We start from the raw sequence: 5,461 nt of genomic DNA, 5'->3' as shown, positions 1-5,461 counted from the left end.
GGTATCTCATTGTGGTTTTAATTTGCATTTCTCTAATGGCTAGTGATGGGGAGGATTTCCTCATGTGTCTGTTGGCCACTTGAACATCTTCTTTGGTGAAGTGTCTGTTCATTTCCTTTGTCCATTTATTAATTGGATTATGTGTCTTTTTGTTGTTCAAGTGTTGGATTTTCTTGTAGATTTTAGAGATTAGACCTTTGTCTGACTTGTAATGTCCAAAAACTTTTTCCCAGTCTGTAGGTTCTCTTTTTAGTCTTTTGGTGGATTCTTTTGATGAGCATGTTTCACAATGAAGTTATTAAAAGTGGTCTTTTTTTTTTTTTTAAAGAACGAATCTCCAGAACATTAAACTCCAGCTATATACCTCACTCTGGATTCTTCTCATTTTTAATGCACATGTAAGGTATTTGCTTACCAATTCAATTTTTAAAGATATTCAAACTCAGAAGAACCTCTCTTTTGTGGTCACATTTGCATCCTTTAAGCCATCAAGACACCTCAAAACTATGCACTATTCTTTACTAAGAGGATGGGGTGACTGAAGGCAAACCTCTCACCACTCTCTGGAAAAAAATAAGATCATGAAACACCATGGAGGCTAGAAATGAAAATGTTGTGTGATTTAGCTTTGTCTTACCCTCTCACAGGAGACCTGGTTACACAGTGGTTAAAGTGCTTGGCTGCTAACCAAAAGGTTGGTGGTTCTAACCCACTAGCCAGCTCAGCTCTGGAGAGGGCAGCGTGGGGCGTGGTTACAATGGACAGGTGAGCAGTTGGTGGGAGCAGGGGCTTTGGGCTTTCCACAGTCTATTCCGAGGAGAATTGCTGTGAATTTGCTGACCCAGTTTGTGTGTCTCAAAACTGGAAGAGTTTGGGGAGAAGGAAGAAATCCTGCACCCTTTCAAAATAAACAATGGCAGGGTTTCAGTGCCCTGGTTCTATTTCTGGGCACAGAAGTGTTCTACATCTCGTTAAGCTCAGTTGTAACAAAAGCTCCTGGCATCAACATAGTGCTTTAGAAAGACCCATTTACCTCTGACCTGTCTGCTTCACACCTGAGATAAGTACAAGGTTTCTGAGTGATAGGGAGGGAGGGTGGGAGAGAGGTCAGGGCTAAACATTTGTCCTCAGATCTGAGCATCCTAACAATTCTCAGCTGGTACTTCATGAAAACAAGTGGGTGTGTTCTTGGTGGTGTGACAGAAACTGCTTTTTACTGTACATTTTCCCTTTCTTCCAGAATTCTGCCCCTCCTTCTCCTCCCTCTCCTTCTTCCCTTCTTCCTTTTCCCCCTCATCTTCCTGTTCCCTCCTCTCCTTCCCCCTTCTCCCCTTCCTTTTTCTTTCTCTCCTCTCCCTTCCTCCTTTCTCATCTTCTTCTACTTCACATTTTCTTTGTGCCAGGCTCTGGGCTGAGTACTTTGACTCACTTATCCCTCACATCTGTCTTAAGAGGCCAGAATTACCTCCTTTTTTTTTTTTTTTTCAGATGGAGAAACTAAAACTCAGAGAGGTTAAGTAAACTACTCAAGATCACATAGCTAGCAAAGTGCATTCGCTTAACCTCCAGGCCCCTGCCTCCACTTTGAACATGAATATCTCAATAGTTAACAGTAAATGACATGATGTAAGTAGAGCACACAGCACAGTGTCTGGCACAGGTAGGCACTTATAAAGAGTAATAGTTCATTCATTTCTTCCATAAATATCTAACCTGTGCCAGGCAGCGTTTTGGACCCTGAGGTACAGCAATTAAGAAAACAGACAAGAATCCCTGCCCTTGTGGAACTTACATTCTAGGGCTTATTTACATCTCTGGTGGTTATTAATCTGCTGCTGCAGCTTTCACTCATATGAACTCTTTCTGGGCACAGGTAGGATGAAAAAGGCTGTGGCTGTGCTCCACTCTACAGTCCTTCAAATGCCATGTGATTTATAGCCGGCAGAGCAGAGACTTGGGGGAGAGTTGGAGATAGAGTGCCCACAGCTGCCAACTTCCTACTGGAAGTAGAGCAGTGCTGTCGTCTGAGGGAAAAGGAAAGGGGGTGGGGAAAGAAAGAAGCAGGTGAAGGCTGGAGGCCAAAGATGGCTGGAAACCAGGGGACCAGGACCTGGGGTTGGAAACTTCCTCAGAGTAGCTTGGGCAAATCCACACATCGCGAGAGCAGATAGCTGCAGGTGGCTGGTACCAGTTTGTCTTGCCCTTCTGCCATCACTACTCTATCATGAAACAGGTGCCTTCTGGATTGATCTGAGCAGTGCTGATAGGAGAAGACTGAAATTCCCCTTCAGACATTTCTCATAACCCACAGCTTTTTCAGGATAAGATGAAAAGTAAAAGTGTCAGAAGTCTCAGTTCCAGTCCTGGCCTTGTAACTTGCCATCTTTGCCTATTATCTTCTCTATAAAACCCTACTTCACCAAGTTCTTAGAAGGATTAAAAAACTATGTACCTGAAAAAGCACCTGCACACAGTAGGGCTAAGTATTCTTTGTTGGGCTGGTTGGTTTGTCCAAGATCAGGATGAATAAATTGTTGGGAAAAGAGGAAGAGTAGGCTTCTTCCCTCCTCCTTGCTTCCTCACCTTGTGGCTGGGACCACTTCTTGTCCCCAAACACAGCGCTTATTTCTGTTCTATCTCCTATCCCCCCACCGGTAGGCCCTGAAGCACCCCTAGAGAGCCCTTGGGTTCTAGGGAACACAGTCTACAAACCATATCCAGACAATACTCTCCCGGAGAAATTTATTTCAGACCTAAACAAGCCTTAAAAAAAAAAAAAAAAGTTAATGTCATTTAAAAATTTAAGAAAGTGTGGGAACCACAATAAAATCAGAAACTCTAGGGGTAGGGCCCAGGTACTGATATTTTTCCAAAGACTTCCCAAACCAAAAAACTCATTGCCATCGAGTTGATTCCAACTCACAGTGACTCTATAGGACTAAGCGCAACTGCCTCATAGAGTTTCCAAGGCTGTAAATCTTTACAGAAGCAGACTGCCATATCTTTTTCCCTGAGGAGCAACTGGTGGGTTCAAACCGCTGACCTTTTTGGTTAGCAGCCCAGCACTTAACCACCGCGCCACCAGAGCTCCTTAAAATCTCCCCAGATGACTGTAATTGTGCAGCCAGGGTTGGGAACCACTGATTTAGAAGAATAACCACAACATAAAGAAAGTGTTTCAATGAACAAATGCTAAAATACTTTGAGAGCAAAGCTGAGGTAATAAATCAGGCTCTGCGAAGGGACATGATGTCAGGAAAAGCCCAGAAGAGAGGTAACATTTGAGCTCAGCTTTAAAGGCTGAGCAGGAGTCTCTACTTGTTGCCATCAAGTCGCTTTTGACTCATAATGACCCTACAGGACAAAGTAGAATTGCCCCATAGGGTTTCCAAAGAGCAGCTGGTGGATTCAAACTGCCGACCCTTTTGGTTAGCAGCCGTAGCTTTTAACCACTATGCCACCAGTGTTTCCACAGGAGTCTCTAGGACCTCACTATTTAAACCATCACCTGTGGACCAGCAGCACCAAAGTCTCCCAGATGCTTGTTAAAAATGCATATTCTTAGGCCCTATCCCAAATCTACTAAATTGAAATCTGCATATTAACAAGATCCCCAGGTTACTGATATGTACATTAAAGTTTGGGATGCAGTGGACTAAGTGGACAAGGTGGAGAAAAGCATTCACCACTATTAACCTGACCAGTTTAGATTGAACAACGGTTTACTGCAACCAAGGTTTATATTTCAATTTATCTTTTAAAATAAATTCAAGACTAACGTTCTAAATGGATGGCCCAAATGTAATTTCATAACGACATCTGAAGGTCTGAGGGTCAGGATTAAGTATTTTATCCTAATCTGCTAATGGGGACTGTTTTTATGTTCAGGTGCTGACCCCCTCCCATGGTTCTGGAGGTTGGACTGACTGACACATATAACTCTTCTGCAGGGGCCTGTCTACAGAAAATAGCACCTATTTTAGTTTTAAATTGCTGAATGATCTCTCACAGCTGGCGATGGAAACGGCGACAGCCAATAGAAACTGCTCATTAGTGCGTCTCCTCAAGCAGCACCCAGGGCACGTGCCCTACCTACCATACCTTCTTACGGCTGAGGAGTCTCGTGGCCTGGGACTTAACTCTCCACCGGAACAGCCCAGCCCACTCACCGTCAGACACATGAAGACCACATGGCCTCCCTTGTCATTGTAATTTTGACTTATTTGACATTTTGTAGAGATGGTGCGGGTAGGGGAGTCAGCGGCTTCCAACCCAGTGTTACCCTCCCAGGCCACAGCCGTCCTTCCTTTTGCAATGAAGTGAAAAAGAGGAGGCACCTCAAATGGTGTATGTGTGTGGTGGGGGATAACTATGAATTCTGCCTGTGCGTTCATTAAGTGAGTAGTACCATTGAAACAGCATATGTGGTGGGAAATCCATAACGCTCCTGCTCTGGCTATCCTGAATATCTGCACGTCCCACACTGCCAGCTGACAGCTTCCAGCTCCAAGGGGCTCACTGAATGTTCTAGTTTAACTCCAAGTTTCCACCTGAGTATAGAGGTAACTTTCTGCCAACGTGTGTCAGTACAACCCAAGACCGGTTTGGGTTTTCTTTCTACACTTTCCAACCCCTTCTCTGTCCATCTAAATATGGGAATAAATCACCTTTTCCCTGAAAACACTATGAGAAATGAATTGTTTTATGCAAAGCCTGCCTACCTAGGTGTGTTGAATACAGTTATGGAGGGCAGCACAGTTTAGTGGGGAAGTAGAAGGAGAAAATCTTTCTTACTTCAAGAGGGTTTACTGAATGTGGAATTACATGTACAGCGCTCAGCATGATTTTTCAGGCACAGAGAATGTACTCAATACTTGGCCCTTCACACAATGTGGTTGCTTTAATGTCTGCTGTCTTCTGGGATGCAGCCCTGGTGGCATAGTGGTTAAGGGCTCAGCTGCTAACCAAAAGATCAGCAGTTCAAATCCCCCAGCCGCTTCTTGGAAATCCTATGGGGCAGTTCTATTCTGTCCTATAGGGTTGCTGTGAGTTGGAATCAACTCAATGGCAGCACATCTCTTCTGTGATGGTTAAAGCAGTGACTGCACTGTATCCTAATGTTGCCCACCCTATGTGTATGGGGACAGAGAAGGATGGCGGAGGATGGCCGAAGTCCTCGGGACTGCTGTTTCCCAAGCTCTGGCCTACAGACTTGGAGATCAGGTTACAAACGCTGTTCTTGGACCACCACCCCCCAAATTCCAATGCAACATTTTAGGGGAACCATTAAGACCACAACACTTGATCTAGACTAGGTGTGCCACAGTGTTATTTTTAAGTCTCCAAGAGAATGAGTCTATAATAGTTTTCCCATAATAAATAGCATTAATTCTCTTAACATTTTCTCTTCTACCTACTTAAATCACTTTTTGTGGTTGAGAGAAGGGTCCCTCTTCTTCAC

This window comes from Trichechus manatus, unplaced genomic scaffold, assembly GCF_000243295.1.
Source record: "Trichechus manatus latirostris isolate Lorelei unplaced genomic scaffold, TriManLat1.0 scaffold00211, whole genome shotgun sequence".
Classification (NCBI taxonomy): Eukaryota; Metazoa; Chordata; class Mammalia; order Sirenia; family Trichechidae; genus Trichechus; species Trichechus manatus.
The sequence above is the reverse complement of the archived record's forward strand: the minus strand, read 5'-3'. Positions refer to the sequence as shown.